Consider the following 24105-nt stretch of genomic DNA (forward strand, 5'->3'; position numbering starts at 1 on the left):
ACCAATAAAACCATCATGATTATAGCTAATAAGCAGTTACCTGAACAGTTGCCTGCATTCACAGGCAAATGTTCATGATCTGTTCTTTAATTTAAAAAGATAATTCATACTATTTTTGCACAAGAATATTCAAAAGAGCAGATGCAATCAAAAGGTCAACAATTGACAATTTGGTTAAGAGAAACCAGAAGAATGTCTAATAGGCAGTCTCTTTCCATGTATAGTATAAATCTTGCTAGATGAAAAAAATTAAGGCAATTGCAATGAGAAAGAAATTTGCTTTCACAAGACCTTTTTGGTGAGGGAGAAGAGAAGTATCTGAAATTTTGGGGAAAAGGAAAGATTGATGGGAAAAGGTCAAGGTGAGAGTAGTGGTACGAGTCATTTCAATGAGTTTAGTGAGAGAATGAATATATCATTCATTTTTTATGACTACCAAAATAATAGGTTGCAAGGGGAATTAACTTGTGCAGTTAGGACTGCAAATGTTAGCAGCATTACCTTCAACAGCTCTTGATGAAATTACTGCTGTGGTACAAAGAACCACTGATTTATTTAATTCAAAAAATTTGCAGTGAATGTTTAAAAATAGGTTTTTATTGCAATTCTGTTCAGAATACTGATATTTCTTGCAAGCTCCACTGGCTGAATATCTTTACTGAATAAAATTCCAATTCTGATGTTCATTGCCACCTAAGATCATAGTTGGCCTCAGCAGTAAGAATGTATTATTTTTGTCCCATCCTTGCTTATCAATATGACAAGTCTTGTACAAGAGATGTTTTGTAAATGGTAATTACAATAAGTGCCAAAAAAAAAAAACATCGAAACTTTTGTTAATTCCAGTTTGGACCATCTTTCCTCCAGCAATTCTACAGCAAGAGAAAATGCTAAGCAAATAAAATCTGTAATATAAAGATTATAGTTAGTAATACTAATTATAAAAATCTTGATAGTATTGTGCATGTTTTATTGCTCAGACAGCCAAGGTTTTCACCAGAAGTGTCTGTTTATAGAAGCGAAACCTTTTAAAAATCATCATTGCATGTTGAAAACTGCAATCAAATTTGATAGAATTTTCTACGCAATATTAGTCCAACCTCATTAAATCAAATTACAAATTTTTACATGCATTTTAGTAGTGATTTAAGTATTGTTTCATCTGAAAGATCTGCCTATGGGTAGCTGGCCTCAGCTGTTTGAAAAAAATTTGGAACCTCCACTTAAGCATGTGATTGAAAGAGCAGTTAAACTTAACAGCAACAATACCCAAGTACAGATGGAATTCCAGCAGTTAAGGTTATAGGGGGAGTGTTTCATAGAATACAAAGATGTGGACAGGATCATGGCCTATAGACTAGAACAGCGGTTGCCAAAGGGGTTGACAGAAAAATATGACATTGTATCTAATTGTTCTTGTGGTTAAAGAATAGGAAGGTATAGCAAATTAAAAAGGGAATCTGTGAGGATTCCAGATACCCTCTGCACAGCAATAAGAATCTTTAGTACACTGCCCAAACTATACAAACAGCACTAAGGTTGGATGGATTTGCAGACATACAGAAACTTGAAATTCTGAAAATTCAAAAAAAAAAAAAAAAATAAGCAATGAAATGCTGTTTATTATACAAAAACATTGCATCAAGACTCAAGGGAAACAATAATAAGATGCATTCTAACAGATAATATCTCACATCTCATCTTAAATTGGTTCAATGTTTGCCTACTTCATTTGGGAATAAATTCCATTCACCAGCCTCTCAGCTTTCTTCAAAACTTGCATTTCTGGGGAAGGGAAAATAATGAATTATCAGGTGTCTGGAATATAAAACTGATTTGCAGAAAGATCAACCTGGTTATAAATTATCCTATCCTTCTCCATCTAGGACAGGTCAAGTTCCCTCCTAATGAGCTGGCTGCTCATTGGCCACTGGCCTGATTCACCACTGCTCTGCTGCATCTCCAAAGGGCAATATTCATGACTATCCATGAGTGTTCATGGGGCTGTCTGCTTGCAGAGTGAAAAACGCCAGATAAACTGGGGAAAAACCCTGGCCCACACCCAAGACCGGCTAACTTAGCTATAGCAGAGAGATCCTCAGCTTCCTCACTGCATCGACAGGAATCTAACTCAGGACACTCCTTCCCCAGGCATATGGTTGCACAGCAACCACAGTGCATTGCCACTGGGCTAACCACATGACTGCAAAAAATTATATTCTTATTAAATCCTGTTTTATCTAGAAAGTACCTTCACAACTAGGCTACTTGTATATAGAGGCTGATGACTAGTATTCCATGATGATGCATTATAGAATAATAAGGCAATCTGTATAAGCTATCCATGAAGATATCCTTCATGCAAAAACCTTGTTTACTTACATTCAGATAAAGAATCAAAGCAAGATTTATACTGGAGTTTTATAGAGGAAGATGGGGGAGTGTTTGGAATTATGGTCAATGCAAATAAGGTAGGTATAGTTCGCCCACCGGTTGTAGGTCTCTGCTTGGCGTCTTCCCAAGAATAGTCAATTCATGCTGAAAGAGAAAAAGAAATGAAGAACGTACGAATTGGTCACTAACAAACGAAATCACGTGCTTTATAGGTAAAATTTTCCAACTATTACACAAGCAACACAGATAGTTGCTTGTGTAATAGTTGGAAAACTACAATGATCATAAAAGAGAAGTTAATTTTCTGACTGGTAATAACAAACAACTCATCCCACAATATAGACTGATTACCCCATTATCGGAATGGATTCTCCTTTTTCTGACACGCGCAGAAGTGTCGAAGGATCTCTAATCGGTGGGCGAAGTATATCACATCTAGTAATACACTTCCAGTTGGTTCACTATCTGCAACACAAAAAACAGAATAAAGTTTAGGATCTGGAACAAGATCCTCAAAGGACATTCATGCACAAATGGAAAGCTGTCACTGGTAGGTACCCATGTACAAATTCTATGCAATTTGGAAAATTGAATCAGAATTAGGTAGCTAGTTTCAGACAAATGCCTCAGGTCATCACAAATCTTTGCCTCAACCTTAAGGAAGATTAAGGCAGGTGTAGAACACACCAAAACCAGAACTCCCAAAAAGTCAGGAAAGATTAAGACTCGTCATCAATGTCATCATTAACTAGCAGCTACTGAGAATGAATAAGTAAATTCAAACTGTCAAAAGACTAGTAGAGATTTAATGTGACTACATTAAGATGTAGTCACATTACTACTGTAAAGTGCAATTTTTATTATAACACCTAGAATAGAGTACTTATCAAGGACCATGTGTAAATCAAAATATCATTTATGGATTATTCAGGGATAATCATGTTCGGTCTTTAAAAAATGTCTCACTTTCACGATTGAAAATTTCCACGGACTTCCCATTAAAAGACACCGAATAAAATAACCTAGATAGTACAAGCTTCACAAATTCCGACAATTACACTGGTATAGCAGAACTCCATTGCTGTTCCTAGTTCTATTAAAATTTGTATTTCCTTAAAAGTTCTTAAATTGCACTCACCAATGTAATTATTTCTTGAAATCCACATGAAAGAACAGTTATACACATACTATGTACCACAGATTGCAATCTGCAGTACATAATATATTATGTATATTATATTATTATGTATCAATATATATTATGTATAGCACAATGCATTTTATTGCAGTAGTAAACTTCATTACAAATGTTTGACTAAAATGATAGGAAAAATTTCTCAAAGCAAAATATTAAATTTTAACCTGTTGCCAAATCCTTTTACTCTTTGGTCCTTGCCCACGTAACAAGCTTATATAATTCTGGGATTAAAATACTGGTCATTTAAAAATGAGGCAAGTTCCTAGTATTTGGGCCTTCATCACTGCTAGTGCACTTTACTGTCTGTACTGTCTTGGCTGGCAAGTTCTACTGACTGTACTGTTCTACTACAGCAGAACTTGCCTCAGCAGTTTTCTTTGTTTTAACTAGTGACTTAAGATCACTTTTCCTTTTGCAGGATCATTCCTTCATTGATATTTTCGTTTTTGCTAAATCTTCAATACTTCATAAATAGCAGTCTAAATGCAATTAATCCCAAAATCTACTACTTGTTAATCAGGTAAGTCATCAGTAAAGTGGGTGATGAGTTAGAGTCAACATTATTTTCAGTACCCTTATTTTACATCATATGACTATTAACCTTTATGAAGTTAAAATTATTCCAATGGAAATTTCACATCAATTCCCTTGTTTCAGCAAGGTAAAAACCCTAAAAAAACGACGTTATGAAATTTCTGAAATTCCCAGGCGACTTACCAAGACGGTCATGATACCCAAGGACGAAAAAAAAAAAAAAAAAACTCGTTTTTACTAAAGAAAACATGGGCACACAAGTCATCTCTTGGCAATTCATACCGAGCACATGCACACGATTCAGCGAACGCCATGTTGAATCAGTACACCGGGAGACAAGAGTACACGAAGCTCTCATGCAGAGTCACTCCATTTTGCACCCCGATGAGTCGCGATTAAATCGTTGTTGCGATATTCTAAAATTTGCACTTTCTTGACAATGTGAAATATTCCAACTATCAGACGCATACAGTGCATTAAATATATATATATATATATTCAACGTCTTTGTACGCAATGTTGAATGCACAATAATGAAATAAGAATCGGGATCCATATAATTCAACGAATTTGAATTCAATTACAAGACGCAAATTTAAAGATGCACCTATACGATGAGGACTATTATTTATTAGCATAAGATTTTTATTATAGGAAATATAAGTTATATAAGAGTTATAATGCATCTATACGATGATAGAAGAGTTATAATGCATCTATACGATGATAACTATTATATTATATATTATATTTACATTTATTGGCATATATTATATTTACATTTATTGGCATAAGATTATTTATTTATTATATTATATATAAATATATAAATAGGAAATAAATAGGAAACATATATTATATTTACATTTATTTATAGGCATAGGAAATAGGAAACATTATCATATTATATTATATTATTAATAATATTTTATAGGAAATATACTTACCACATATCCAGTACAACAAGCCAACTCCAAACGAAAAACAGAAAGAAAGAAACGCGCTTCAGAGTTGATATATATATATAGAAAGAGAGATGGTACCATAATGTAGCGCCATCTGCACTTTAATAAAGAAGTAAAGATAAATTTATTATTATTATTATTATTATTATTATTACTTGTCTTTTTTTAAATCATATAATTTATTTTCCTTTATACAAAACTTTTTATTTACAAAACAAACGAAACCCAGTCTGTACAACCAGGACAAAACACATAGACATGAACTTTTGTTTTAGAAAAATAAATAATAACAAAAAAACTATATAAAATTATTTATTTCATATAAAATTTTTTACTCAAGGATTGAGGGCATCCAGTGTAAATATAACTTACCAGGACTCTGAAGTGAAAAAAAAGAAGATTTCAAAGCCCTTAAAAATCTCGTGCTAGGGGATTCTAGGTCCACCTTTCCCATTCTCGTAGGGGATGAGGGTATCATCAGTATAAAATTCAAAACACAACAAGGTTCAAGCTTCATGAATTAGTGTAACTAAGTTATTGACGCTCTAGGCAAATTCGTAGCGATGCACCTTTTTCAAAGTGACAATTTCAATGACTTAAAATCACTGCTACTGGTACACATCTCACTCTGTGCCTCAGCAACTGCACCAGTGCCATAGACTTTCTATGACTCTGTTCCCATGACTGAAGAATCAGCAATTCGAGCGTCCCAGTAATTCGTGAATAATGAAGCGTAGCGTCCACTACGAATTCAGCTAAATTATTAATTTTTTTTAATAGCTAGGGAAAGCAGTGTAAGGAAAACACTTTCCCCTAAAGGGTATTAACTTACCTCATCGCAACAATTTAGATTAGTGGAATGTAGTAAGGTATAGCTTATCTCTTTGTACAACCGTTCCAAGAAAAAAAAACACTTTTATATAAGAATTGTGTCTTCTTAAAGTCCTTCATTTGAAGATGGCAGGTAACCAGGCCATCCGTAGAAGCAGATGCGTGGATATGATTTTCTTCCAGTTTTGCTAGGTTCCACTTCTAAACTTTAAAACGTTCTTACTAAAATCAGTGGTCATCAAATCCAGCTTTATGTTCTAATAACTTGAGAACTCATTCATCAAACTATCAACTGCATTTCCATAAGTTAAGTGTGCTAATTCGCTTGATTAAGAAATTTCTTCCTATAGTCTATCTTACTTTATCCAAACCTGTAGATCAGCATCAGTTCTCATGAAAAACATCTAAACTATATTAAATTCCAATCTGAACTTCTGGAACGTTACATTTTGTCCAAAAACAGGATTCTGTGGAAGAAGTAGAAGACGAGTCCCATATAAAACTTGTTTTCTAGTGGACTGGTTATATGATGAGAGAATTGAAACCTTACTGCATCATACTAATTTAAACAAACCTCATGTGTCAAGGACGATCACGCCAACAAGTTTTTTTAATATATATATATATATATATATCTTTTCATCATATATATATATATATATATATATATATATATATATATATGTCTTTTCATCATATATTATAGCAAGCAAACCTATCGTGCATTTCCCTTTCTACTAAACAGTAGCGTTCAACACTAGGGTCCATATCTTCAGGTATTTTAACATTGTGCCTGAAGAGAACATTTCTGCAGGCCCCTTCACTGTGAACTGTTTAACTACCTCTTCTTTTTTCTCTTTTCCCTCTTCTGCAACAGATTATTCCTCCAGTTTGATCAATTCTTTGCTAGTCAACTCTTCAGGCGTATTTTCTGTGAGTTGAATCATGTTGTCATCATTCACTTCGAGATTCGGATTGTTTGCTAGGCCCACTATTTCTTCACTCAATTTAAAAATATCTTCATTTTTTTTCAAATTTTGCAAAATCATGCACCAATCTTTTAATTTGTTTTTCCATGTGCCACTCATACATTGAGAAGTCACTTCGTCGGAAACCATGGCAATATTTTTAATAGCATGATAAATATTGAATGCTTTCCAGAATTGCATTAGGGGTCTGATCAATTCCTTCAGTGACAGAAATGGCTTGTGAAAAAGTTCTTTGTAGATAATAGGTCTTAAACACTGCAAAATCCATCGATTGGATCAATAAAGTAGGGTTCGAAGAGAGAAACATGACCTTGATTTTGGGTTGAAGACCACTGTTGTAAGCTGGATGATCTGGAACATAATCTAGACTTAATAAAATTTTGAATACTACATTTTCTTTGACACAATACCTTTGTGTCATTGAGTTACATCCCAGTAGTAGTATTTATCTAACATTATTCACTTAACATTCTGTAATGAATTCTAGTAGTAAACAGAAAATGTGATAGTAATACTTCACTTATATATTTAAGTTTAAAATTATATATTTAATTTAAAATTTAAATTTAAAAAAATTATTATTATGTAAACTGCAACATAAGTAATATTGTTTAACTTGTGAGTCATTAATAATAAACACGATTACTGTGATTATTATTAATGGTAATAATACACACTTTTTACTCTAGTGTCAATGAGAAATTCTGCAAATGATAATGATATTAAGAGTAATTATAATTCTTACTGAACCATTTTGCAAGAAAAAGATGCATTGTTGCCTAAATATTAGTATATTCATGTAATTATTTGAGAGATAATAAACTATAAAAAAATTATTATTATTATTATTATTATTATTTAGAGGAAATCTAAGGAGTCCTGAGAATAATTGAAAGAGGCCCTAAACATCATATCAAGAACAATTATTCGGCATTTGCATGGTATCTATAATACTTTGTTTGAACTCATTGACAGTCATGGCACCCACAATAAACTCTGGCAGGTTATTCCACACATTCACCACTCTCCAAGTAAAAAACCTAGTTCTAACACCCTTGCTAACTACACTCTTTCTCAGTTTCCATGGATGGCCCATAGTTCACCCATCACTAGTCCTGTTCTCAAAAATATCCTCTGAAATAATCTTGTAAAAACCCTTCAGTAATTTGAATAATATCTCAATCGTATCACCCCTTTTCCTCCTATCAACGAATTTCTGTAACCCACAGATCTTCAACCTATTCTTGTAAGGTTCATTCCATAGACCAGTAATCATATTGGTCACTTGATTGTGGATCCCCTCTAACTCCTCCCCATCAAGAAGAAACCTAGGGGACCAGATCTGGGCAGAGTAGTCAAGATGAGGTCTTATCAAGGATCGATAAAGAGGAAAACTCACTTGCTTATCGCTGCTCGCTAAAGTATTCTTCAGTAACCAAGTGATCTGATGAGCGGATTTAGCCACTTTTGCTATGTTCCCCTAAACTTCAACTCCCTATCCACCAACACACCTAAACTCTGTCTTCGTCAACCTCGTGGAGTACGGTTCCACCAATATGATATACCTCTGCTAATTTTTTCACCACAAAATGCAAACTGACATCCATTTCATTAGCCCAAAATGCCAATCTATCCAAATTATCCTGCAAAATTTTGAAATCATATGAATTTACTATTGCTCTACCTAACTCGGCATCTTCAGCAAATAAATGAACAGTTCCACTCAGATCCTTTCCTATATCATTAATAAATAAATTAAATAGCAATGGTCCAAAAACAGAACTCTGTGGCACACTACTAGTAGCAGGCCTTCTTTTGGACTCCACTCCTGAAAAAACTACTCTCTGATATCTCTCCATCAATAACCCTCCTATCCATCTTATCAACCCTATACCCACCCCCATTTGCTGCAGTCTACTGATTAGAATTCAATGTGGTACCCTATTAAAGGCCTTAGCAAACTCCAGCAGTATGATTGTAAATTCATTACCCTTATCCAGTTCAGCCATCACTGTATGTGAGCAAGTTATCGGGGCATGATCTACCCTTAACAAAACCATGCTTTCCTCCATACAGTATCCAATGTTCTTGTATCTTTTTCTGTATTTTGCTCTTGACTAATATCTCCCAAACCTTGACAATGATTCCTGATATGCTAATGGGTCTGTAATTTGCACCAGCAGTCTTGGAACCTCCTTTATGCAATGGAACCATTTTCCCATCTTCCACCCCCTCGAGATCCTTTCCTATATCATTAATGAAGCATTAAATAGAAGTGATCCAAAAACAGAACCCTGTGGCACACCACTAGTACCAGGCCTTCTTTTAGACTCTACTTCTGAAAAAACTACTTTCTGTTATCTCTCCATCAATCACCCTCCTACCAATCTCACCACCCCTATATCCATCCCCATGTGCTGCAGTTTACTCATTAGAATTCCATGTGGTATCGTGTTAAGGCCTTAGCAAAGTCCAGCAGTATAACTGTAAATTCATTACCCTTATCCAGTTCATCCGTCACAGTGTTATAAAACGTGAGCAAGTTACTGAGACATGGTCTACCCTTCAAAAAACCATGCTTACCTCCATGCAGTATCCCATTTTCATCTAACCATTCCTATATTTTGCTCTTGAATAATATCACCAAAACCTTGACAACGATTCCTGATATGCTGATCGGTCGGCAATTTGCAACAGCAGTCTTGAAACCTCCTGTATGCAATCGGACTAGTTTTCCCTCTTTCCACCCCCTCGAGACTAACCCAGAGCTGAGACTTAAATTAACAATATGGCAAGGGAACTGACAATTCCTTTGCCGCTTCACGTAAAAATCAAGTTGGTATACCATCCAATCCCACATACGTATTTACATTAAGATTGTCTAATATACTATTCACCTCCATTTCATTCACTTCCTGTATCAGTTATTCGTTCTCTCATTCCTGCAATATCACAGCCTGGATGATATACTTTTGCAAAGTGTAATCTCAGTAATTCTATAATTTCAGCTGATTCGGTTACCTCCCTGCCATCGGCATTCCTTAGAATCATTTTTTTCTTTTACTTGCAGCATATCGGAAGAACTGTTTGGGATTCACTTTAGCTTGCATTGCTGATTTACATTCATAATCTGCTTTCGCTTTTCTTCCCACAGTAGTTACCCGTCTGGCCTGTGCTTTATACAGGGTGTCCGAAAATTCACGCAAGATTTAAATTTAGCGCCATTTGTGCGGTAGAGTGTTGCCAACGAGGAACAAAAGACAGCGTGACAGCTGACAGTTCAGGGTTATTAAATATGACCACACACAGTGAAGAGAGTTCGTTGAATGGATTATGGAACAACAACAAGTGGATGCTTATTTTTCGAACAAAATCATCTTCAGCGATGAGGCTCATTTTCATCTTGATGGCTTCGTTAATCGACAAAATTGTAGCATTTGGGGTTCAGAAAATCCACGAGTGATTGTTGAGAAACAAATGCATCCACAACGTGTCACTGTTTGGTGCGGATTTTGGGCTGGAGGCATCATCGGTCCATTCTTCTTCGAAAATGCGGCTGGTAAGGCAATAACAGTTAATGGTGCTCGCTATCGCGACATGATAATCCAGTTTTTTGTGCCTAAATTGCAAGATATGGATGTGGACAACATGTGGTTTCAAAAAGACGGTGCCGCATGGCATACAGCCCGAAAAACAATTCAATTACTGCATGAGTCATTTCCTGGTCGTGTAATTTCCCGTTTTGGTGAACAGAATTGGCCGCCCAGATCATGTGACTTAACGCCGTTGGACTTTTTTCTTTGGGGTTTTTTGAAGTTCTAAGGTTTATGCTAACAAGCCCATGAACACCCATGCCTTGAAGGAGGAAATTGAGTATCAACGTATCAACGAAATTCAGCCACATTTATGCAAAATGGTCATGGAAAATATCGACAAAAAGAGTGCGTATGTGCCAGCAAAGCCATGGAGGCTATTTACCCGATATGCGATTCCATGAATAACCCTATACTGTATACTTTATGAATCAATAAGAAATTACAATTTTTAATTAAAAACCTGTGTTTTCTATCAAAATTACTTCTTGCGTGAATTTTGGGACATCCTGTACTATTCGTATGCCTGCAGGGCACCTTTCTCCTTAAAATTCATCCACAATTCTTTCTTTTTTTGCAGCTTAAGCTTAATAGTGTTATTCATCCATTTAACTCCCACTTGATTTACTATCGGACTCTAGGTATACAGTCAGCCATTACCTCCCTCAAATGCTCCTTAACCACTTCCCATGCACCTATCAATATCCAGTCCCTGCAGTTTTAAAATGCCATGGCACTGATCCAAGCAATCTCCTAAGCTCGTCATACTTACCAGCCCGGTAATTCCACATGTGCCCTGTCTTAATTAAAAATTCCACACATTTAGCCACTTCCCAGGGCAAGACCTTATGATCACTCTTACCAATTGGTGGCAACGTGGTCATATTCAATACAGTCAAATTCTCAGATGTAATTACTAGGTCAAGCACTCTCGAACTCCTAATATATTCCATTGCATGCTATCTCAGGTAGTTATACCTTAATGACTTTATAAAATCCAATTCCTTCTTCCCATGTGTTTTCTCCTCCTTCCAGTCAATATTACCATAGTTGAAATCCCACAGAATAATTACCTGTCCTCCTGAGTCTAATTTCCTATGCATGCTGTCTCCATCATCTATTCCATCGACTGGTCTATAGCAGCACCCAGCTGTAAATTTTATTCTGCTGACCTCACTCTCACACCTAAAATGTGCCATTTTCACTATGCTGAAGTTGAACTTCTATTGTCTTTGGCTATCATCAGCTATCATCAATAACACTCCTCACCCCATTCTTTTCTCTCTGTCTTTCCTGAACACACTATACCCCTCACATTCTATCCCACTAACTATGTCGTCTTCTGTTAGCCATGTCTCACTAATGTCAATAACATGTGGCCAGGAAGAACTAACCAAGGCCAAAAATTCCTCCTTCTTATTCCGAATACTCCTGGCATTAGTGTACATAAAATGCAGAAGTCCCATAGCCCCACCCCCATTTTGACACCTTATACTACTGTCCCATTTTGGTCTGTTATCCTTCGGCCTAACTCAGGCATATTATACACATTCTGACACTCAACTGCCTCACTGATGTCTGCATGTCCATTTAACAGCATCCCTACCTTCCCTAAAAGCTCTAGTTTCTCGTGATTCTGCATATCCATTTTCACTTCATTAAGGAACAATTTTTCCAATCTCCGAACCCAAATCCATTCAGATGGAAACTATCCTTCTTGTATAAGTCCTTTTGCCTGTCACACTTACTCCACCCATCGACAAACTCCATACCACTCATCCCCTTGAATAGAGTCATTCGCAATTATGGCCCTCCTTCTCAACTCTGCTCTATCATACCGCGGGAACAGACTAACTCCCTTAACTCTCTCACTTTTTCCATTTGCTACCGCTAGTAATTCTTAAAAACCTCTCATAGTAAATTTTTCACTTTTTAAATCATTCGTTCTGGCCACTATCATTTCATTAACCTTATTCTTCTGTGCTCTAATTGTCTCGCTTACATTATTAATTTTCGCTCCCGGAAAGCACGATTTTGTCAAACTCTCATCTATTACACCTTTTACTATTGAATCACCATATAATACTCGCTCCTTAATTTTTCTTTCACTCCCGATCAAGTTCTCATTTATCTTGTCACGCACTTGCTTCTTTTTGTTAGCTGATCCACTCGGCAGACATTTTTGTAATCTCTCCAGCTGCTGCTGCTTAGCCCTCACAACTGAGCTAACTCCATCATTGCAGCTAACTCATTTTATTTTTTTATCAGTCAAACCATTCTCTAGCTCAGTACTTTTACTTTCACCATCAGCTGTATCACTTTTAAACTCACTCTCAATGCTATCTGGCGTTACATCACAATTTTCTATCACACATTCACAATTTTCTATCGCATTCTGACTTTGATCCACCAATCTCGGAACCTGATACACTCTTCAGATCCTTGCTTTCATGACACGTTTCCACTACTATCGCTCTCAAACCAAACTCCAGATGCTCTCGGCAAAGCATACATTCCACAGTCCTTACACTGGACGAATTCACTTTGGCTAAATTCTTGAAACAAATACGACGATTTGGACGCCATTGCCTTTCTTCGCTTTGGTGCCATGTGCCACGCCACGTTTCTAACGTGTCGTATGAAATACTAAATTAACTCTATTTAAAAGAAACTTTTTAAGCTAAACTATTAACTTCGCAATATATTCTAATTCTAGCAGAATCTTTAAACTAATAACGCAGTTTTTAAAAAAAACTGAGCAACTTATATTTCTGAGCTCTTCAAACGCAGTGCAACCATGTAGAACAGGTAATTTCCAATGTTTCCAATGTATGTTTCCCAATGTTTTTGAAGACTCGTGAATTCACACTGCGACATATCACAAATAGTTTCAGTTTATATCCAGCAACATTACCCCATAACAGAATCATAAACAGTCTTTAAGAACTTTGAAACCAGGCATAGATTTTAGCATTTTGTGGATGAATGTCCGCTCTGGCATTTTTTTCCCAAAGCAAGGTCTCATCCATATTAAATATTTGCTGTGGCAAATAATTATCCTCCGTAATAATTTTATTCAATTCCTTCACAAACTCCTTGGCAGCCTTCTTTTGGGCACTTGCAGAACGAGAATAAAAAGGCGTTAGCTGATTTTTATTTATTTATTTATTTATTTATATATACAATACATATATATGAGGACATGGTATTGAGAATCTTCACAGTTTTCTCAACCACTTAAACAACCTCCATCAGGATATCAAATTGACCACGGAGATTGAAGAAAATAGTTCCCTCTGTTTCCTAGATGTTAAACTCACCAAGACGACTGAGTCCATAAAAGTCTCTATGTTTAGAAAGCCGACACACACGTACAGATATCTGCATGCGTCCTCACATCACCATCCAGCGCAAATGTTGGGTATTATATCAACTCTAGCGAATCATGCAAGATCTGTACTGTCAGACGAAGAAGAACTAATAAAAGAACTACAACATCTTAAATGGACCGTTAAAAGCAATGGCTACTCTTTAAAAAGTATTAACAAACAATTATTCCACTGTCAACGCAGCAACGTAGAGACACAGGACAACTCCAAAGGTTATATCTCCTTGCTATATATCAGCACACTATCCAAAAAACTGAGTAGAATCTTAAAGAGGTTTAATATACAAACGTGCTTCTCGACTCTTCCAAAAATGAGATCAAGCTCAACAATTACAACAATCTCACAACTTTCTACAATTCCCAGGTGTATAGAAAATCACATGCGAGTGCGGAAACCTTACTATGGCCAAACGGAGAAATCTATCCTCCTACGTCTCGAGGAACACCAGAGAGACATTGCTTAAAAGAGAACCAGGGCTACTGCCCTATCAGGTCATGTCCTGTTTTCAATAAACACAAATAACGAAAGCCGCCAACATGAAGTAAATTGGACAACAACTTCAAACCTGCAAATGTGCCACGATGAGGTAGAACGCCGCATTGTCGAGCCCAAAGAAATTACCTTGGACCCTCTTCATATGAACAATAATCTCAGCTATAATTTGCCTGACTCTTTCAGCTCTACAATCAGATACTGGCAATCTCGTGGATCCACACACGCACAAGTGTACAACAACAGAACTTTAACACGAACTATAGCTCAAGATTATAATAACTAATTTAAAGTCGAATTTATAGCATTATAATATTATAGCTTAAAGTGTCTCAATGTTTTTTTTTAGTGTCTTTTAATAGCTTTCTATGTTCTTAACGCCTAATGAAGTCGATCCCGACGAAACATGTTGCGTATACAATAAATCTCAATTTGTTATAATTTTCGGATTTTTAGTCAGTTTATATAAAAAATGAATATGTATATAATATTCATCAAAACTTGATTTGCTTCCTCATTCTTAAGTAAAAGGCTGGTTATATTCCACTAATTCGACCCCTACCCAAGGGCCTATGAATTGTGGAAATACTTTCTGAAAATGAATGTTGTGCTGAACAAAGCGGCCTTTTGCAGCTGCCTAATTTTTAATCCATCTAACTCGAGTGTTTCTAGATATTTTTTCAATGTTTAGGGAAGGCGCCTAAAGCACCTATTGTTATGGGAACAACTTTCGTTTTCTTTTGCCAGATTCGTTCAACTTCGACATGCAAATAGCGATAGTTTGTAATTTTTTCAATTTCTTTGTCAACAAGCCGACTATCTCCTGGAACTGATATTTCGATAAACTGAACACCCTTATTTTCACTTTTTTCGACCACTGTGATATCGGGTGTATTACATTCCAAGAGGAGATAATAAGTCCCTTGAGAGATACCCCTTTTTATGTTTACCTCTCCAATTTGTTCTCTTGCAGAACCAACATTGATTTCAAGTTTTTCATGCTGGATTGCAAAATGTTTTGTAGTTTTCGCTAATACCGAATAGTTCTGTGCATTTTAAAATTCAACCATGAGGCATCGAATCAAATGCTTTTTATAATCTATCCAAGCTATATGAAGGTTGGTTTTTCTACGTTTGCAATTTTTCAGAATCATTTTATCAATTAGCAATTAGTCTTTTGTGCTTTTTGAATTTTTGATGCTACCTTTTTGTTCAATTGGCAAAAGAGAATTTGCTTTAAGATAGCTGTATATTTTATCAGCTAGTATGCCTGTGAGTAGCTTAAAAGTTGTTGGCAGGCAGGTTATTGGTTGGAAGTTTTCTGGATTTGGACCTTTTTCTTTTCCCTTTATGATCAAAAACGTTTTCTTTGCTGTGATCCACTCTTCTTTGCTTTGTCCTTCTAAAACATCATCAAGTTGGTTAGCAAGTCTTTCGTGTAAGCCTGTAAGATATTTCAACCAGTAGCCATGTAATTCATCCTTTCCAGGTGTTGACCAATTTTTTATCTTTTTAGTTTGCTTTTGAACCATTTCAGTTGTTATTTTCAATTGGTTTATTTTTCGTTCTTGAGATTCGTTCGTAATTTGTTCAATCCACTTTGCCTTGTTATTGTGCCTCTTAGGATTGTCCCATAGGTTTTTCCAAATTTTAAGTGTATATTCTTTGTCTCTGGTGTTTATATTTTTTCTTGTAAAATTTGTGCCGATTTGCACGAAACATCGAATTTTGTTTGTACTGTTCAATGCGTGCACTGTATCTTTTTATTTTAGCCGCAACCGCAACTATCTTTTGCTTCAGTTCCTCTAATACTTCCTGAATAGGTCGTGCTCCAATATTATATTTCCGTATGAGGTTATTTCGGATTTTCGTGTTTTTCAGCTTCTTTTCCTTAAGATTTTTCAAATTGCTCACATCTGCTCTGAGTTTAAGAATTTTATTCTACAGTTGATGCTTCCATTTTGGTTCCTGAGCCTTACTGCTTTGGGGTTCACTAATCTTATAGCCTTATTCAGATGTTATGACGTAGGCTATTGAGAACATAAGTTGATTCGTTTGTCCAATAGTTCCAGTAGTTTCCAGTTATTGGCCTCTTGGAGGAGTTCCTTCTTTTTGTTGAGGCACTTGTCTCAATACTGGAAGCCTAACTCGTTCAGGTTGCTGTTCATTTGCTCGAAAATCTTTCTTGCGAGTTCTTGTTCCTTATCTGATAATTTCCTCTCAACTATTTGTATATTTTCAAGATTTTCAGGAATTCTGCACGTTGGAATCTAGTTCTGTTCCATTCATATTCTTGGTCACTTCAGGGTGAGTACTGTCTTCTTTTACAGCTTGAGGTTTCAGTGCTTCCAGCTCAAGTTCACTAAATATCTCGCGTTTCATAATGAAGCTGAGTTGCTGCATCAGCCTTCCGAATGAAATTTCTGAATTTAGGTGCCGTTCAAACCAAAGTTGGAACATATGGGGAATCCTCAGAGGATTTTATTTCTGAAATCCCCTGAGGGGATTGAACTGTAGAAGCACTGCATAACTTGTCGATTTTCAGTCATGCTCCACTTTTTCCTAGTAATTACTATCGAGCTCTGTGAATCTTGCTCCTGTAGCCCATTTGTCACTGGATGTCCAGGAAGCCTAACATCCAGTACGGTCCTTGGTAACCTGCGCGACGACCGATGCGGTATAGAGTTCTGATTTGTCTTCACCATTTTTAAATGGGGGTGGGCAGGTGCATGAGAAGGGAAAATAGGAAAGCATTACCCCTAGCCTCTCGAACTTTAATAATATTGGTGGGGGGGGGGGAAGCAAGATGAAAAGAAATACGGAGGGAAAGAAGAGTAGGGACCAGTCTATAGATAATATAACAGAGGTATATTACATGAAGTAAGGCGTGGTCCAGCCTCAGGTTCGACGTGCCCATACTCACTAGGGTGAGCCCTTGAGGTATCAGCTAAAAAAAAAAAAAATCAGCTAACGCCTTTTTTATTCCCGTATATACGGGAGTAGGCGAGGCCATTTAGCCCTATCTAACTTTTGGAGACTGAGTGGGCAGTTCAATCTCCACTGGTACCCAATCAGAGACAGATGGCCCAAAGCTATCACTAATTAAGCGGTACGCAGTGAAGAGAGACGGCTCAAATGTGCCGCCATCTCGTGGTCCCTAACCTTAACACAATATATTTAATGTCTGAAATAATGTGGGTTCTACGGTCGATTTTCTTGAGTTTACAGGAAAAAAACCTGAGTTTCCGGGAGGAAAAACCTGCTTGCCCGTGCCTGAGATCGACTAACTCGGGAACCGGTCGAAAAAAGGCTTAGAAAAATTTCCTCTAGTCGCCGACTAGACTCGAAACGAAAAAAAAAAAAAAAAAAAATATATATATATATACTGTATATATATATATATATATATATTTTTTTTTTTTTCCCCATTATGCAGGCAAAACACTGCTTCAATCTCCTGAATCAACCAGAAGAAGCGTTGAAATCGTAGTCGTAAACGAGCCCTACTTTCTTTCTCTTTCAATATGCTGAAGCGACTTTTTTTTTATGTTGAGTCCATACAAGAGGGGTTGGTTGATCAACTCTTTGATCAATTGATCAACAACTGAAGTACATTAGTACCGTGTATGGGTAATATAAAGACTTTAGTGCCTTAGCTGTTATAGTCATAGTGCTAATGGGTATGCGCATTTGGTTCTGGTGCTCTATCCATGATGCAAGTAGCTTTTTCATATCACCGATAGTACCTTGTCGTTGCTTAGCTACTATCATCAATTTATAATGAAAGCAGATTGTTTCACATCCTGTATATACGATTTTATCCTCATTTTTTAAAATGGCAGTCACTGTAGAAAGAGACCATCCGAAATCATGTGCGATCACAGTTGTTTTATGCTTCATGTTGTTTTATAACCTGCAACTTCATTTCAAGATCAATTTCTCACCTCTGTTTCTGCGATTCACTAGGTTTTTGATTGGGGCTATGTATGTAGCATAAAATACCGCGGAATTTTTAACGATAAATACACACACAAATAACCCATTTCTCATACACAAATCAACTGTTGAAGACACGTGCCGATTGAGATTGCCGCTGAATGCGCTACTGTGCATGATGCATTGTTGTTAAATAAAAATCTTTTTACTTTACGCTCGCTTGCGTCTTGTTCGAAAGTATATAGTGGAAAATGTTATTTATTCCCTTATGGGATTACGGATGTAAGTCGAGGGATGACTGTGTGTGTGTGTGTGTATATAGATCAGCTAACGCCTCTTATTCCCGTGTACGGAGTAGGTCTAATCAAACCTAGCCCTATCTAACTTTTGGAGACTGAGTGGACAGTTCAATCTCAACTGGTAGCCAATCAGAGATAGCTGGTAAGCTTTAATTTATTCTATTGAAGACAAGCTTAGGAAAAGTTCCCCTATTCGCCGACTAGAATAAATTTTAATGGTCTTCTTGCGGGAGGCATATCTATGATCTAAACTCCATTTTCCACAGGACTACACAGTTCCAAACATGAGAAAGGATTATTGCTGGTATTGCTACGACTTCCCAAAATGATCAAAAATCATCTGATGTTTTGCTATAGTAGTTTTAAAAATGGTTCTGTGCGTATTTGCGTAGTCTGTTCCATCCACCTGAAGAAATCTTATATCATATATATAGTGGAGAATAAATTAACCGGAAAAAGCCGAATTTTCGTCAACTTTTTAGTTTTGTTTCAATTCAGAATTATTTTGTTTTCTGACTATTTTGGTTGAGTGGGCGTGTTTCAACTGTGAATACGATGTTTATTAAGAATGTTGTGCGTTTTTAATAGTGTAAAGCAGTTGATGTTTTATTCTTTGTGTAGCTATATAAAACAGATTCATCTTCATGAAAATATGTACTTTCTAAGCAAATATTCATGACTCAGAGACAACTTGCCAATGAGTGCGGTGCTAGTTTGTTATTTTAAAGAGGTTTAGGGAGACATGTACCTTTTCTCCTGACAGAAGAGAGAAATGTGAGCAACAAAGGAAAACGTCACTTACTGAAGATCGGTTACTATTTAAGAAAAGCAAAATCAATCCAAGATTATTTGCATTATATGGAATTAATTGAAAGGCAGTTGTTCTAAAAAGCAATTCATCGAACGACAATTTATCGAAAGGCAATTCTTCGAAAACCAATAATTCATTAAAAAAAAAAAACATAATTCATCAAATGAACAGTTCACCGAAAAGTGAACTACTGCCATAAATGTACCACAGTATTGAATCCAAATAGTATTATCACGTTCTGGTATTTGCAAGCCTCCATAGCTCAGTTGGTATCAAAGATGCATTCATTAGGAGAGACCTAGGTTCGAGCAGTGGACAGGATGCAACGAAACTAGTTGCATATGAAGGTAACAAGGTTTTTACCGAAAGGAAAACATCCAGTAGAGCCTACGTAGCTCAGTCGGTATAGACGAAGCCCTTTGGTAGGAGACCTGGGTTTAATTCCCGTCAGTGACGTGAGGAACCTTTATCTGATCTCTTTCGACTAAAGGTGAGTTAGCCAGTCTCATTCGAGGTTAAGATTAGGGTTTTATTCGTCCTCTCCTAACAGGAAAACCGGTCACGTGAACACAGACTAGTCATGAATAATGCCCTTACGGGATGCAACAAGGAGTGATAAACAGGCCGCATTAAAATTCGCCGTGAATTCCTTATTAGGGGACTCTATCCATCCTAAAGAGATGGATGAGACTAATCAAATATCCAGTCTCCTGTTTTCAACCAACAAAACAAGCCAACTGGTCAGAAAACACATGCAGCTTTCATACAATAATACACTGGTCTTGTAGCATTAGTTTACCAGCCATAATTCTGAACACCAACAGCTATTTGCATTGTCTCATGATTACTGCAGTAAACTGCAAAAAAAGGTGCCATTTTTTAGTTTCTTGCAAAAAAAACTTTTACTTTTTTTTTATTTTACAGAGTGATTATCAGTAAATCTTTTTTTTTTAATGCAAAGTCAATGATTATGTTGTCCTGTTTAGCAGCGGACAGCAAGCCTGACCTCCAACAAACTAGTTTTAATCTCACTGTGGTGTGGAAGTTATTAGGCGGCAGATTTTTCATGTAGTTTAAAATTATTGGCAGTGGATTGAAAAATTACCAAATATTTTCCAAAATAGAGGAGCCAGACTATCCAGCTTTTAACCCCTCCCCATAGTAATATATATATGGATGTTTGGTTTGCAATATTTCAAGGTGAAAGTCAAATAATTCAATTCAAAGGGTTAAAAGCTGGCAAATAGTTAATGTTTGGAATTATGGCTGATGAACTAATTGCTATGAGACCAGTACATTATTGTATGAAAGCTGCGTGTTCTTGGCCAGTTTGCTTTTGTGGGTTGAAAACCAGAAAACAGTAGACTATATATATATTTTTACTATGATGAAATGCAAAACTGCATCCACATCTCAATCCATTAGCGAATGAGGCAGAATCAGGTAGCTTTCAAAACTAATGCAGGAGATCCATTTTACACAACACTCATACTTCAACTGTTTGGGCTGTTTATTTTAACCTGTTTTGAAGAATCTCCGTAAATTATTTTATAGTCTTTATCAGAAAGTTTTTCTTCTTGAGGGTTTAGGCAATGAATTTAGAAATACATTAAGTTTTAATACAACTCTTGTTATGCTGTTCAGCTTGCAATTAAAAATTCTTACCAGATTCTAATGATCTGAGCATCACTATCCACTGTTTTATCAGTTCTACACAACAGCTAACATACATCTGACAAACTCCTCTCACCAGTTGTTTCAATTGCATTCTTCAACTCTTAACTTCTAAGTACTGCAAATCACTCCTATCCAATATTTCACAATGCCCATACTATTTCAGTTATTCAAACCAGGATCATCTTCAGTATATCTCTTCTTAGATTCAGAAGATCAACTCTGGGCACAGTAATGATATTCCGTTTAAGTTTCATATACAATGATGAAACTGCATTCACATCTCAATCCATTAGCAAATGAGGCAGTATCAGGTAGCATTCAAAACTAACTCAAGATGTCCCTAAAATTTCAACGTCTCATCCAAAATTACTCCAAAAGTCACATTTTGGAGTAATGATACAGTTCCATCCAATAGAGCAGCGATTCCCAAACTGTGGGCCGCAGGTTTTGTTGAAGGGGTCTGTGAAATAATGAAAACACATTTAAAACGTTTTAAGACTAAGTAGATTTTTTTCTTAAAAGAGACATATTTAATTTTTATTATTTATATTTTAATGGAAAAAAATCATATATTGGTGCAGGTTCACAAATTTTGCTTAGTGCGTATTAAAAGATTCATTAAGTGCCATGGCGTTTAATGAATATTAGTAAATAAATGCTTATTCATATAAGTTTCATTTCAAAGCAGAAATCCAAGAATTGCAGTTTCAAATATTTCACCTGATATTGACTTTTTGTGCAGCAGAATTGAAACACATCCACCATATTAAATTTTTATTAAACTTCTTTTTTTAAAAATTCTTTCTTTATTACTAATCGTTTTACGTTTCATGTGCTTGTACTGCAAATGTACAATAACAGTATATCTATCTAAATAAAAATATGAGATAATGTGCCATGTCAAATGTATGTAAGATGCTAAAAATGTAATATTTGCATTTGATGTTTGCAATATTCGCTGTGTATGTTTCTTATTGAATATAAATACAATAAATATAATAACATGTCTATATTACGATTTTTTTGAGGGGGGGGGGCATGAAATGTTTTTTAATTTTTCCGAAGGGGGCTCTGACACCCAGAAGTTTGGGAAGCACTGCAATAGAGAATATTGCATTCCATTCCATTTGACAAACTTTATACTAGGCAACGATAAATTGGGTTTCCCACTAATGAGTGAACTGAGAGCCTTTTCAAATTGTCTTGAATGTATAGGATGCCTCTAATTAAAAAAAAAAAAAAAAGTACAACTGTCAAGGATTGAGGATTTCCTTAAAAAGAGTTTCAACTACAATTCTGTATTCATCACTAATTCAAACAGAAACATAATTAGGTATTAAAAAGGTACCCATTTTCACATATTATGATATTTAAAATAAAGCAGCTGTACATTTGTAGTACCACTCCATCTAATTAAATTGATAAAGTTAATAAAACAAAAAATAAACATTTTTCTTTTTAAATAAGTACTTCAAAATGAAGTTCCAAGTTTCTTTCTTGGAAATCTGCTGTATTTTGTAATGTGGATTTTTTTTATTTTTAAATAATTTAAAACCTGTAAAATTGCAAGCACTAAATTAATTTGCTCAAATTTGAGTAGCTATACACACACAAACCACTGTCAAGTAATTGTACACTTGGCATCACTGTCTAGATACTTGAAACAAATATGCCCCTGCAAACTAAAAGTAACTACTTTTAAGTTGGAAGGAGTAATATTGGTGTGGAGAGGGTAAAGATGCAACTATTTTAATCATTTATACAGTTTTTCCCTTTGGAATTGTGTTGTAGTATTCGAATCCATAACCAGATAATAGGAGTCTTTAAGGAAATGATTCATTTTTTTGTTGTAATCTGCTTCACTCATAACAATTGCATTTTAATTATCTGCTTTTGTTATTACAATAATTTGTTTATTCTTGTATAACTTTTTAAGTGTTGATGTCTTTAGATGGTATATTTGGATTTCATTAGAATACTAGCTAAATCCAAATGAATGTTATTAGCTACTGTGGATGCAAGTTCATAGAACATTCCATACTAGTCATTATTTACAAAACTGGTACTGTTTATGGGTGAAATTATGCCTTGACCAAGCCTGTTGACTATGTCTTCTGAAAGTTGTGTGATGACAGATTCACCACTACCCGTTCTTATCATAGTTGCAGTCAGGGAACAGCTTCGCTGTTGAAGAGCTGCAAATTTTTTTCAGATGGAAGCTCAACCTTTTCAAATTCTTTGTTAGCAGCATTTTCAGAGATGGTGAATAGAATAGACCACAGTTCTGGACTAGATTAAAATACCGCATACACCCCAATCCCTTCAACACCCAACTCCCAAGATCATAGCAAAACGGATCTCACCCCAATGTTAAGAATACATTAGAAAAATAGCCAAAGTTCTCCAAATATGATCTCTACACAACTTTCAAACCTTTCATTCAGTTAACTATTTTCATCCATTCTCCTAAAGATCAACTGCATCCTCTTGAACATTCTGAAGTGTATAAAGTTCCTCGTGCCTGTAGTTTTCTCTGGACAGAGCAGCAATCAGTTAACATCTTCCTTGACAACAAAAATTACATCCATGATCTGTATAGCATTAGGATTGATGGACCATGTTCTGGATACTCCTTCACAAAGGAGTTCATGGACAAAAACATTGTAGGTCTGAGAGACTATTTTTGGAATCAACATCAGCTATGTGGCACTCTCCCAATCTCTACAAGTGTGGTTACACTAATTTACCAAACACTTGGGAGACTCATTTTGAGACCTGATAGCCTAACTTCTCTAAATTAACTTCATAGTTATCTGGCCCATACAAGGACATTAGTTGTTTTCAGTTAAAATTTGAGTTGTTTGAATCCTGCTTTCACACGAAGGATAGACTTGTTTCCTGATAGAGACACAGGTACATCTTAATTTTGTAGTTAAATTCAAGTAAGAAAGCTTAATTGTTATGAATCACAACATGAATAATTAAAATACAGATAAC

At 35.8% G+C, this 24105-nt stretch overlaps 1 protein-coding gene across 1 annotated transcript in view; it reads right to left on the minus strand.

Annotated features, from left to right (window-relative positions):
• The window catches only part of LOC150095027 (uncharacterized), a 152891-nt gene extending 147756 nt beyond the window's left edge, over nucleotides 1-5135 (minus strand). Inside the window, exon 1 of the mRNA XM_090410926.1 lies at nucleotides 5074-5135. The gene's annotated coding sequence lies outside the window, so the exon portion shown is untranslated. The remainder of the gene's footprint in view (nucleotides 1-5073) is intronic.
• Between the last annotated feature and the right edge of the window lie 18970 nt (nucleotides 5136-24105).

Source organism: Typopeltis vanoorti, chromosome 21 (genome assembly GCF_054136105.1).
Source record: "Typopeltis vanoorti isolate ZY-2024b chromosome 21, IOZ_Tvanoo_1.0, whole genome shotgun sequence".
Classification (NCBI taxonomy): Eukaryota; Metazoa; Arthropoda; class Arachnida; order Uropygi; family Thelyphonidae; genus Typopeltis; species Typopeltis vanoorti.